We start from the raw sequence: 14,743 nt of genomic DNA on the forward strand, positions 1-14,743 counted from the left end.
AAAAATAAATGAAAAAAGTAATGGAAAAATCACGGCCCCCTCACGCATTAGAGTGTCCTACTAATGTGTGAGGGGGCCGTGATTTTGCCATAACTTTTTTCATTTTTTTAAAGTATTTATTTTTAATGTTTATTTTATTTGAAAGTGAAATATCCCTTTAACTCTACTCTACTCTTAACCAGGGGTGAAAGTGGGTCGGAACGGGAAGAAGAGGGGAAAGTGATGTTGTCAAAAGCCCATAATATAACCTGCCATGAACGCATGTCCAACAATAAAACACATGTACTAACGTTAAATCAACATAGTGTTAGTTTTCTTATGAAGTGCTTCTAAATGGCTCCAGTGTGTTTGTGTCAACAACGTACTGTGTTGTTTGTGGTGTTTAATTACTCCATGGAGAGGATCTGTTCACTCCGAGCCGCGGTGCTGTCAGTGTTGTCGTCGGTGGGGTAACAGGAAGACTCGCCCCAAAACACGCTCAACCCCAGTTTTTCCGCAGACCAGTGGTTGTTGTATTCTTGCATTTGTTTTACTGAGGATAACGTTAGAAATAAGTTTAAGGTTAGGCATAGTTTTACTGAGGATTTGTCCCGGGCGACTGTGTTTTGGGGCGAACGTTTTGGTATTCGTCTGTAGTGTGTAACTGTGCATGTGTCCGGAACAACGCTATCAGGATCAGATTATTAGATATTATCAGATATTAGAAGTATTGGGTTTAGTACCAAAGAAGTTTTACTCTGGGAAGGTGAAATCAGAATCCTCCATTCATTGCACTGACCCAAGTTTATATATTTGTAGGCCAAAGACATTTTGTAATGTTCAAGGTTTCTTTATTACATCTTGTGTACATGAGAGTAAATATGTTGTTCTGGTTCCTCATACATTGTAGCAGCAATAAAAATATAGCCTGCCTATAATGTGTGTGTGTGTGTACTATATATATACATACACACACACACACATAAATAAAAAACATCACGTAGATGCACCTGGGACGTATCATCAGTGTTGTAGCCTGGGGTCGACGTGTGTTTCGGGTCTCGCAACAACATACACCCTCGCCCAGGTGACCCAGCCGGGGTTGATCAAGCCCCGACTTACGTCCCAGTAGCTACTGTACCCACGGTCAGTCCTCTTAGAGGAAGACAGGGCCACTCAGTCCTCTTCTCTGGAACTACTCTGCCGGGGCTGGGGAGAGGAGAGGCTCTGGCACGTGGAGGGACTAGGCTCTGTGGGTGGCCTCCTGGCCGGGCTCCTCCTTCGTCTCACCAGGTCCAGGACCTGAGCGTTGCACCAGACTCCCCCGCTCCAAACATTTCATTCTGGCGTGATGGTGTCTTGGGCCGTGGTGGTACTGCAGGCTCCACTTGCAGCTTGCCTGAAAGGCCCTCCTTAAAGGCCTCACCGTGGGTTTGTTGGGCTTCTACCTCGGAAGACACAGGCTGGGGTGCCTGCGCACACGCACGCACACACACACACACACACACACACACACACACACACACACACACACACAACAATATTACTATCACAATATAGAGCTATTTAACACTGTTACTGAACAAACACTCTATAGTAATGATTACTATCACAATATAGAGCTATTTAACACTGTTACTGAACAAACACTCTAGTAATGATTACTATCACAATATAGAGCTTTAACCTTTTAAAACAAAAAAACAAGGTTTTGTTTTAACCAAGAAATATCACTTTAACTTCATTACATTTACATTAGTCATTTAGCAGACGCTTTTATCCAAAGCGACTTACAATAAGTGCATTCAACATAGGTAGGGAACGAAACTACTAATCACCAGAAGTCTTAAGTGCATTTTCTTCTAAAACAAGCAACTAAAAGTATACCTAGCACTAAGGTAAAAGTGCAATATATCAGCTACCTACTTTCATAAACAGATGAGACAAAATAGGAAAATCAAATGAGCAAGAGCTAAAACGAATCGAATAAACAAGATCCAATAAAACAAGAGTTTGTACAACCAGTTAACAACAAGTAGGCAAGGCGAAGAGGAAGCATAGTGTTTCCTGAAGAGGTGGGTTTTCAGCCTGCAGTGAAAGATGGGCAGTGACTCTGCTGTCCTGACATCAGTGGGAAGTTCATTCCACCACTGTGGGGCCAGAACAGAAAAAAGTCGTGGCCGTGTAGATCGGCCAGAAGGACCCTTCAGTGACGAGGCAATCAGTCGCCCCGAGGCGGCCGACTCAAGTGGTCAGGCAGGGGTGTAAGCATCGACCATAGCCCGGAGGTAAGAAGGAGCTGTTCCTTTCACTGCCCTATAGGCTAGCACCAGGGTTTTAAACTGGCTGCGAGCCGCTACGGGGAGCCAGTGTAGAGAACGGAGAAGGATAGTTGTGTGGGAGAACTTGGGGCGGTTGAACACCAGACGAGCCACAGCTTTCTGAACAAGCTCCAGAGGTCTGACTAACTACAATGTTTTTTCTCTAATTCTAGTTTTCACATTAGTTTTAGTAACAATGGGCCTCATGCAGCAATAAGTTCCTAATGTTTCCTCTTACATTTCTTCCTAAGTGAATTCCTAAGAGAAGTTGAGTCAGATTCATGAAACGTTCTTAAAAGGCAGAATTGTTCGTAACTATGTTCTTGATGATGATGAATCCCAATCCTCGTAACTTGAAGGGGTGTGCCAGTTCATCCCAATTACCATAGGGAGCCACCCAACCAATGGGTGGGGGGTTATGGGGTGGGTATGGGGCTTGGGCTTCAACTCAACCGGGTCCGTTTGGGTTAGATTGTAATTTCAGACCCGTCTCAAACATTTTCATGTCAAGGACCCCCAAATTGACATGCATTTGGCTGCAGACCCCCACCTGAAAACATTTTCTGCCAGGGCAAATTTTTCAAGTGTTATCAAAATGTTTCGAAAATAGCCGATCTACAAGCTCAAAATGGCCAGTAATAATGGGACACGTTGTGAGCTTGTAGATCGGCTATTTTCAAACAAAGTATAAAATACGGTTAAAGTGATTAAACTGTTCCTTGTTTGCTGTGGACCCCCTGGAACTCCCTCACGGATCCCTTTCCACCCCATTACATACCAAGCAGCTGCTACCTTAAAGACCCTCCATATCCACCCACCAGCTTTCAGTAATACAATGTTTTATATCAACTACTAACGCTACTCCTGAACATGAAATATGGATAACATGCTAATTTCAGCAAATTTACATTGATGTCTAGTGGTGATATGTTGATTAATGTGAGAGAAATAATAAAATACATTAATTAATTAAATTAAATAATTTGCTGTTCACTTCAGAAGTACCTCCACAGAACTATTGATTTATTTATTTGGAGTCTGGTGTTCAACCATCTTTAGACTTTAGTTTAGGTATTCTTTATTTCATTCTCTCAACTTTATTTGTGTGTGATTTCCTGTGATTTCTGTGAGCAGCAATCACACACAGGTGTGACTGCAGGCAGGGCCATGCAGTCATGCCTTATATGGGGATTGGTGGGGCGGCTACCTATGGTAATTAGGATTAACTGGCACACCCCTTCAAGTTACAATGATTGGGATTCATCATCATAAGAACATAAGTTACGAGCAATTCTGCCTTTTAAGAACATTTCATGAATCTGACTCGACTTCTCTTAGGAATTCACTTAGGAAGAAATGTAAGAGGAAACATTAGGAACTTATTGCTGCATGAGGCCCATTGTGTGTAGATTCTGTTCTTACCTGAGAACAGATCACAGCTAAGAAAACATTAGAGTATACCAAAATCTTCTTAAAAACCTCTTAACTCTTTCAGTGCCAAGAGTATTTTCATAAAGTACTCCCAAACTGCCAGGAATTTGCGTTTTTTTTTATTTTGCAATTTTGTAATTTTTCATTCAAATAAATGATCTGATTGGGGTTTTAAACCCATAATACAGTTCTACCAGTAGAGAGCAACAAATCGACACATTGATGATCTCGCTGGCTCACTCGCCCCCTCCCAAACAGGCTCACGTCATATCCGGTCAGAACCGGATGTTGACATTTTCGACAATCGTTGATCGCGCTAAATTACGATGCGATACACGACTACGATGACTGATCGTCACCCAGACCAAAGAGAGTAGACGTGGACCTCTCCGTTCGCTTTTTATACCGTGTGAAAAACCGTGACTTTCCCTATTCTGGCCGAAAATCACCGGAGAAAAACAACGTGACCCGGAAATGAATTTTTTTTTTTTACATCCGGCTCCGGGTGAGTCTGATGTAGTCAGGAAGCGAAAGTGATCATGAAAAATAAACAGAATAACGCGACCACAGTCAAAAGTAAAAACTCGGGATTTCTCGTGCTGGCACTGAGGGTACTCGGGAAAAACTCGGGATATGTCGGGGCGTGGCACTGAGAGAGTTAAATGGGTCTAAGAAAAAAAATCCTCTTTAGAAAGTGTGCGTAGATTTTGTTCTTACCGAAGAACATATCACAGCTAAGAAAACATTGGAGAATACCAAAATCTTCTTAAAAACTTCTTAAGTGGGTTTAAGAAGAAATTTCCTCTTAAGTACCGTTGCTGCATGAGGCCCATTAATAATATTTCCAGTGTGAATAATGCAACACAAGGCTTCATTCAGAATGCATTATATTGTTGCACTGTCTGACCAGCAGGTGGCAGACCTTCTGAGCACAAATCAATAGAACAGGGAGTTCATCACCCAATGCAGAGGAAGTGCAAACCCTATACATCTGTGGTTCTCACAGTGGGGTCCGGGGACCCCTCAGCGGTCCTTGAGGGGGTTCCAGGGGGTCCCTATAGCTAATTGATTGATTGTTAGGAACCAAATGAACCCTTTAAAAGGTCTGTAACTCAGAGAGAGTGCAAATAAGGGTCCATTTGGTTCCATTTGCACTCTCTCTGAGTTGTGAGGATCTGTGGTCTAATCTAATACATAACAAAGTGCTATAAAGGGAATGAGTTGGTCAAATTAAAGTTGGAATTAAATGGCATAACCACTAAATTGGGGAGAAATTTCTTGCATTTTTTATTTTAGTTGAGAATACTATTAACTGTTCTCCAAAGGAGAGTCATGTTATTTTTGTGTTCGGAAAGTTCTTCATTATAATAATGTTTTTTTTGCTCCTCTAATAATGTGGTTTAATTTATTTACATAATTCTTTAATTGAGCAACACTGGAAATATTATTGTTATATGGTGTTGGACTAAGGAGATATTTTTTGTACAATCTATGTTTAGTATTTACTGATTTCATGATGGCTGAGGCTATCCATGGTTTGGTTGGGTTTTGGAAGACACCAATCTAAAACACAGATCATAGGCTTGAGAGATACATTTTAAAAACAAAGTATAAGATTCTTGTGGGTCTTCAGAGTGAAGGATATCTGTCCATGGATACTTGCCGATCACTGATTCAAATGTAGCCGTATTTTCTACATTAAACGTTCTCCTATATTTGGGATATAGGGTAGAAGTAGACTCAATATGTTCCCTGAATGTTATTAGAAAAATTGGACGATGATCAGCAAGCTCCACACACAGGACCACTGACTTACTGTTAACACCCAACACACACACACACACACACACACACACACACACACACACACACAGGACCCCTGACTTACTGTTAACACCCAACACACACACACACACACACACACACACACACACACAGGACCCCTGACTTACTGTTAACACCCAACACACACACACACACACACACACACACACAGGACCCCTGACTTACTGTTAACACCCAACACACACACACACACACACACACACAGGACCCCTGACTTAACTGTTAACACCCAACACACACACACACACACACACACACACACACACACACACAGGACCCCTGACTTGCTGTTAACACCCAACACACACACACACACACACACACACACACACACACACACACACACACACACACACACACACACACACACACACACACACACACACACACACACACACACACACACACACACACACACACACACACACACACAGGACCCCTGACTTGCTGTTAACACCCAACACACACACACACACACACAGGACCCCTGACTTGCTGTTAACACCCAACACACACACACACACACACACACACACACACACACACACACACACACACACACACACACACACACACACACACACACACACACACACACACACACACACACACACACAGGACCCCTGACTTACTGTTAACACATTTGTAAAAATAATATCAATCAGATCTCTGTCACTCTGGTTGGAACTGAAATCATAGGATGAAAATAATACGAGTACATTGTATCAATAAAGTCCTTAGTTAGATTATTAGTTAGATTATTATTCATGTAGTTTGCAATGTTGATATTTAGATCACCCATTAAATAACAGTTTTTCCCTTCTTTAGAGATAAGGTCAAGAACCTTTGCTAAATCCCTATTGAAATCAGGCAGACTAGAGCTAGGTGGTCTATAGATACATGCAATAATGGACTGATCGGTTTCAACAACCACAGCTTCAGCAGAAGACATGAAAAAGTGTTCAATGTCATGTCTTTCTTTATAGACCAGGTTAGAAAAAGAGACCCCTCCCCCTTGGTCTTCTCTGTGTCTATATATGGTTATAGTTCATACAAATCAGCATCGTCTTCATTCAACCAAGTTTCAGTTAGTCCAATCACTTTGAATGAGAAATCAAGTTTGGTCACACAAAGGGATAAAGTGCCATCATTTGCCTTCAGGCGACGAACATTGAAGTGAATGATGGAAAAATCACTATTCATGTTTTGATGGTCAACTTTGTGAGCATCCACACTGATGCTGTGGTCTCACCTATAACTCGGGCGTGAACTTTGACCTTGACGCAAGCCTCCTCACACAGAACTCCTTCCTGTTGAGCCATGTACTCACATGTGACCTTATGACCTCCTGGAGAGAGAGAGAGAGAGAGAGAGAGAGAGAGAGAGAGGGGGGGAGAGGGAGATTGATTGATTGAAGTACTTTATTTAGAAAGACGTGGTAACAGTACATGGAAGTACAGTTAACAATACAAGGTCCTCTAAACTGGATCGCTCATAAAAGCACAAAGTCTTATTTAAAATGAGTTCCCACGCACTCACATCATGATGACATTTAAGAAAACAGACAGATATACACTACTATGCAGAACGTCATACAATCAGCTTACATGTTACTGGTATGAAACACAAGACATATGTACAATAGACAGTTCGAGGAGGGGGGGGGGTAGGTTAAGACTTAGACAGAGGAATGTCAGCCTCCTGAAAGTGTTTATTTTAGGGCTGTTTTGAAAGTGAGTAGGGTTTTACACTCCTTACTCCTTTTGGAGGGAGAGAGAGAAGAGAGAAGAGAGAGAGAGAGAGAGAGAGAGAGAGAGAGAGAGAGGAGAGAGAGAGAGAGAGAGAGAGAGAGAGAGAGAGAGAGATAGATAGAGATAGAGATAGAGATAGAGATAATAGAACAGGGATCCAGACTGGTATGGGTGGATAACAGACAACAAGGTGTAATGATCAGTTGGGATGTATCTACAAACACACATGTGACATTATTTATAATATGGTTTATTCATATTATATACATATTGGTCACGGTGGGTGGCCCAAAACTCTGTCTCATAAGACAGAGATGACCATCCCTACTGCAGTGGTTCTCAACCTGTGGGTCAGGACACCCAGGGGGGTCCCCACATGATTCTTTTATTTTGGGGGGGGGGGTCCCCACATGATTCTTTTATTTTGGGGGGGGGGGGGGTCCACAGATGATAGTGAAGTGACAATTGAAGGACTTTTAAGACCTTTTTAATAACTGGAATAAAAAAACAAAGAAAAGAAAAAGACCATTACTGCTTAAAAAGTCATCAACAAAATATACTAAACATTGGCCAAGTTGTCAAATAATATAAGACAGAGGCAAATATTTTGAAAATAGCAGATCTACAAGCTCACAACGCCTTGTGTGTGAGCTTGTATGTCTTGTATGGCTATTTTCAAAATATTTATCTGTGCCTGTGGAACGGAGTCAAACAAAATGGGGGGTCCTCAGTTCAAATGTGATTATTTTGGGGGGTCCTCAGTTAGAATATGATTATTTTGGGGGGTCCTCAGTTCAAATGTGATTATTTTGGGGGGTCCTCAGTTAGAATATGATTATTTTGGGGGGTCCTCAGTTCAAATGTGATTATTTTGGGGGGTCCTCAGTTAGAATATGATTATTTTGGGGGGTCCTCAGTTAGAATATGATTATTTTGGGGGGTCCTCAGTTAGAATATGATTATTTTGGGGGGTCCTCAGTTCAAATGTGATTATTTTGGGGGGTCCTCAGTTAGAATATGATTATTTTGGGGGGTCCTCAGTTAGAATATGATTATTTTGGGGGGTCCTCAGTTAGAATATGATTATTTTGGGGGGTCCTCAGTTAGAATATGATTATTTTGGGGGGTCCTCAGTTCAAATATGATGCTTTTGTGTGGTCACGGCCTGAAAAGGTTGAGCACCACATCCCTATTGGTAAGGGATCTTTTATACATGTTACAGTGAATTTAGAGTCTAAAACTCACAAGGGGGATTTGAGAAAAATGACTTTTAATCATGAACACAGATCATTCAATACAACTATCAATGCATACAGTATGTTAAGTTAACAGGTGCATTACATGTCCTACAGGCTAGTTAGTGTGGCCTGTAGTGTGAGAATAAATGTAATATACAGTATTTCTGCTAAACACAGCAGACTAACAATATGAGCATTGAAACACGTAATAGTCTATTCTGGTGTCCAACACGGTCTGCCAACCGGGACAGTGTGCTCATCACCAACGCACAATGCCATTGGCTGCTTGTCACCAACGCACAATGCCATTGGCTGCTTGTCACCAACGCACAATGCCATTGGCTTGTCACCAACGCACAATGCCATTGTAATGGCTGCTCACTTGTCTACTATAGTTCTAGGCAGAATTTCAGAAAATGTGTTTATTTAAAGTGCTGAAGGCAAATAGTATTAATGTATGACATACATGTTTTTTAGGGGTATTAAGGGGTGCTGAATCCAAATCCTGCTGTATGCCCAAAAATGGCTGCTAAATAATGCCTCAAAATGGACCATTTACAGATGGTCACCACTAAGCTGAAATATGTAAAAAATAAATAAAAATAGAATAGATGTGAATGTTTTTCCTCTGGGGTTAATATGATGATAAATGTGATCTAGTCTACTGGCAGCTTGCTCACGACCCTCAAGGCCTCGCGCTGCCTTGTTTTAACGTGATGTAAAAACTAATGCATTTTAAAACCATTCTGTATCAAGTTGAGATTTAAATAAATCTAGTTCTCCTAGGATTAACCCCATCATCACATTGTGATGTGGACCCTGGAGTTAGGAAGGTTTTTTTAAAATACATTTATAGTTATAATAATAACCCAGTTACAGTCAGGCAGGCGTTGTATGTGATAATAAGTCACATTAATGTGATAATAATAAGTCATCTCACCCATAACTCTGGCGTGAACTTTGACCTTGACGCAGGCCTCCTGGTTGGTCTCAGTGAGGAGCAGAGCCTCCTCCATGTGATCTTATAAGGATAAGGATAGGATAAGGATAATTCCTTTTAACAGGACGTTTATGAAAGTCCTTGCGGGCTTGTTTCCAATGAGAACCTGTGAGCAATTAGGGGTTAAGAGTCTTGCTCAGGGACAAATTTCATTTCATCGACACATATGCTGACATGGCCTGGAATCGTACCTGGGGCAACCAGGGCCTCTGGCTCCCTAGGCGGGCTCACTAACCACTCAGCTATGGCCGCCCCTTATGACCTCCTGAGAGAGAGACAGAGAGAGAGAGAGAGAGACAGAGAGACAGAGACAGACACACACAGAGAGACAGATGGAGACACAGAGAGAGATTAAGTTTCTTCTTTACTACCAACTTGTCATGTCACTAAACTCCAGTAATGTTGAATGTTTCTAGAAGGCGTGGTGAGAGAAGTACTAAGATGTTTACTTAAGTATTGATTAGATGTATTGATTTGCACAACAGGAATCATATACATACACATATCATACTACTGCTTTCCTAGGAAAGATGACAGAATATTGTTGCACCGGTGAGGTTAGAAACCCTAGGAGGGCTGATACCAGAACCTCACCGTTTAAGTCATTACATCAGAGGTGATGCAACTTTGATGATGTAGAGGACCACTATATTTACACACTCACTACAGAGGAACACATTACATATACTGTCTGTTTAATGATGTAGAGGACCACTATATTTACACACTCACTACAGAGGAACACATTACATATACTGTCTGTTTAATGATGTAGAGGACCACTATATTTACACACTCACTACAGAGGAACACATTACATATACTGTCTGTTTAATGATGTAGAGGACCACTATATTTACACACTCACTACAGAGGAACACATTACATATACTGTCTGTTTAATGATGTAGAGGACCACTATATTTACACACTCACTACAGAGGAACACATTACATATACTGTCTGTTTAATGATGTAGAGGACCACTATATTTACACACTCACTACAGAGGAACACATTATATATACTGTCTGTTTAATGATGTAGAGGACCACTATATTTACACACTCACTACAGAGGGACACATTACATATACTGTCAGGCAGACACCTCTTATCTCTGTATTTTAACTTTATTCCTAAAATAATGCTGTACTTCCACCATTCTGTCACACAAAAGTAGCAAAAATAGCAGATCTACAAGCTCAAAACGCGTCACACTGCGACACCTTTGAGCTTGTAGATCTGCTATTTTTTAAATGATTGGAACTCACTGTTCCAATAAGCAGTGCACAGGCAGAGCTCACTTTCAGTCTTAAACTAATTCAAAGGTATCTGAGCTCAACAATGAGTGAGATGTGTCTCTCAAACCTGGCATTACTTTTCATCCAGAGAGAGAGAGAGAGAGAGAGAGAGAGAGAGAGAGAGAGAGAGAGAGAGAGAGAGAGGTTACTGAGACTGTTGACTTTAATAATGTTGTTGAGACATTTGCCAGGATGAAGAACAGAAAAACACAGTTCTAGCTCATATAGCAGCAGTAAGGCAAAGTGCATTTTGTATTATCATTTTTCAATAAGCCTTTCTGCTCTCATGCAGGCTGATGCTGCTGCACTTTAAGTACAATGTTTACCAATGATCATATTTGTGGCGTCCAGAGTTATTATTGTGTCTGGACTGAGGAGATGAATGACCGGGAGACAGGAGCACAATGGCACCTTAAGTTGTTTTATTGTCATTTTATTGTGTATTTACTTGTATTGGGACTGTGTTGGGAAAGTGTTATTTTATTCATGTTATTTTGAGTGTCACGTGTTTCATGTATTTATTCATTTAGTTTGTCTATTTGTGTACCAGTGTGTTGGTTAGAAGCAGAAATATGATTGCATTGGAGTTGGTTGGTATGTTGCATGCAGCAATAAAACAAGGAGGTTGTTCTAATTATAATCGCTCTCTGTCATGGTTCATTCTTCAGATGCACTTTTTTTTTTGGCTTGTTTTCTCACTGAGTGTTTGCCCCTTATATTGTCTAAAATGTAACATTTAGCTACATTACAGTCATTTAGCAGACGCTTTTATCCAAAGCGACTTACAATAAGTGCATTCAACATAGGTAGGGAACAAAACTACTAATCACCAGAAGTCTTTAGTGCATTTTCTGCAAAAACAAGCAACTAAGAGTATACCTAGCGCTAAAGTAAAAGTGTAATATATCAGCTACCTACTTCCTATTTCCTTAAACTACCTATTTGACCATGTGACTTCTATAGGGAATGAATCGAAATGGCCTTATGCTTCACGTAAGGCATAAGGCAGCCATAAAACGATAGTTACGGATGTAACTACGGTTCTATGAGTCCCGAATGACCGCCAGAGGCGGTGCTTAAAGCACTGAATAGTTCCTCCGCGCATGCGCATCTAACTATTCAGTGCTTTAAGCACCGCCTCTGGCGGTCAGCAGGGACGAAATAGAACGATAGTTACGGATGTAACTACGGTTCTATGAGTCCCGAATTAACTGTGTGAGCTATAGGCCTGAGAGTAAAAAGGAATCCACAGAGCTCTCCCCTGGAGCAATGGCAGCAGGAGTATGACACCACAGCGCTCTGTGGATTCCTCTTATAGACAAATATAGATATAAGATGTATAAGAATATAGATAGAGGCCCTTTTTGATCTGAAAACCCATTGGTAAAAAGGTGTGTCTACGCCACTGTGAGGACGTCCCACACTAACACACCTGGATGTACTCACACTAACACACCTGGATGTACCCACACTAACACACCTGGATGTACTCACACTAACACACCTGGATGTACTCACACTAACACACCTGGATGTACACACACTAACACACCTGGATGTACTCACACTAACACACCTGGATGTACTCACACTAACACACCTGGATGTACTCACACTAACACACCTGGATGTACTCACACTAACACACCTGGATGTACCCACACTAACACACCTGGATGTACTCACACTAACACACCTGGATGTACTCAAGGACGATGCAGGAGCTCAAAGTACCAACGAACTGACCAGATGTCTGGAGAACCTGGTGACTGGAGGAGACCATGGAGGGCTCGTCTGAGGACCACCTGGTCTGAGGACCACCTAGTCCTAGAGAGAGAACCATTACATTGTTTTTAGCATTAAAAAAAATATATATATATATTTGTTTGTCTTTTAGGCCACAAGGCTGATATATAACACATTATATAATGATGTGAGCGTCTACACTGAAGAACCATAGTGTAGGGTGACCATACGTCCTCTTTTACCCGGACATGTCCTCTTTTGGGGGGCTGTCCTGTCCGGCCTGTCCGGGGGGTTTTATAAAATCCTTCAAATGTCCGGAGTTTTGAGAGTTTAGGTAGCGTGTACTGTATCTGTGTGTGTGTGGGGGGGGGGGGGGGGGGGGACGGACGTATCTTAGCAACAATTAAAGCGCTAACTCTCATGTCTCGTGTCATGAGTAAATGAGCCAATGAGCTGCTGAGCAAACTCTCAGACGCCAGAATCTTAGTGTTGCCATGTCCACTTATTTACCGCAACTTCTGGACAAGATTTGGCTTGTTTTTGGAGGTATGTTTGCTTATTTTTCTCACGAGACTTGGCAACACTGCTGACATCAGTACACAGTGACAGCACACACACACACACACACACACACACACACACACACACACACACACACACACACACACACACACACACACACACACACACACACACACACACACACACACACACACACACACACACACACACACACACACACACACACACACACACACACACACCATTCATTGAAAAAACAATAAAACAAGGAGGTTGTTCTAATTATAATCGCTCTCTGTCATGGTTCATTCTTCAGATGCACTTTTTTTTTTGGCTTGTTTTCTCACTGAGTGTTTGCCCCTTATATTGTCTAAAATGTAACATTTAGCTACATTACAGTCATTTAGCAGACGCTTTTATCCAAAGCGACTTACAATAAGTGCATTCAACATAGGTAGGGAACAAAACTACTAATCACCAGAAGTCTTTAGTGCATTTTCTGCAAAAACAAGCAACTAAGAGTATACCTAGCGCTAAAGTAAAAGTGTAATATATCAGCTACCTACTTCCTATTTCCTTAAACTACCTATTTGACCATGTGACTTCTATAGGGAATGAATCGAAATGGCCTTATGCTTCACGTAAGGCATAAGGCAGCCATAAAACGATAGTTACGGATGTAACTACGGTTCTATGAGTCCCGAATGACCGCCAGAGGCGGTGCTTAAAGCACTGAATAGTTCCTCCGCGCATGCGCATCTAACTATTCAGTGCTTTAAGCACCGCCTCTGGCGGTCAGCAGGGACGAAATAGAACGATAGTTACGGATGTAACTACGGTTCTATGAGTCCCGAATTAACTGTGTGAGCTATAGGCCTGAGAGTAAAAAGGAATCCACAGAGCTCTCCCCTGGAGCAATGGCAGCAGGAGTATGACACCACAGCGCTCTGTGGATTCCTCTTATAGACAAATATAGATATAAGATGTATAAGAATATAGATAGAGGCCCTTTTTGATCTGAAAACCCATTGGTAAAAAGGTGTGTCTACGCCACTGTGAGGACGTCCCACACTAACACACCTGGATGTACTCACACTAACACACCTGGATGTACCCACACTAACACACCTGGATGTACTCACACTAACACACCTGGATGTACTCACACTAACACACCTGGATGTACACACACTAACACACCTGGATGTACTCACACTAACACACCTGGATGTACTCACACTAACACACCTGGATGTACTCACACTAACACACCTGGATGTACTCACACTAACACACCTGGATGTACTCACACTAACACACCTGGATGTACCCACACTAACACACCTGGATGTACTCACACTAACACACCTGGATGTACTCACACTAACACACCTGGATGTACTCACACTAACACACCTGGATGTACTCACACTAACACACCTGGATGTACACACACTAACACACCTGGATGTACTCACACTAACACACCTGGATGTACTCACACTAACACACCTGGATGTACTCACACTAACACACCTGGATGTACTCACACTACAACACACCTGGATGTACTCACACTAACACACCTGGATGTACTCACACTAACA

The 14,743-nt window shown here is 41.8% G+C and overlaps 1 protein-coding gene and 1 long non-coding RNA gene across 2 annotated transcripts in view; one reads left to right on the forward strand and one right to left on the reverse strand.

Annotated features, from left to right (window-relative positions):
* LOC308101616 (serine/threonine-protein kinase/endoribonuclease IRE1-like) overlaps window positions 1-14,743 on the forward strand; it is a gene marked incomplete at both ends in the record, with an annotated part of 63,698 nt that overhangs the window by 20,221 nt on the left and 28,734 nt on the right. The gene's annotated exons all lie outside the window — the stretch shown is intronic.
* Window positions 964-9,576, reverse strand: LOC308102290. Its single transcript, XR_013934627.1, has 3 exons — window positions 9,506-9,576; window positions 6,829-6,924; window positions 964-1,451 (listed from the first exon to the last, which is right to left on the reverse strand). It is a non-coding gene; the product is annotated as an uncharacterized lncRNA (long non-coding RNA).

Source organism: Gymnoscopelus braueri (assembly GCF_963280865.1).
Source record: "Gymnoscopelus braueri genome assembly, chromosome: 15".
NCBI lineage: Eukaryota > Metazoa > Chordata > Actinopteri > Myctophiformes > Myctophidae > Gymnoscopelus > Gymnoscopelus braueri.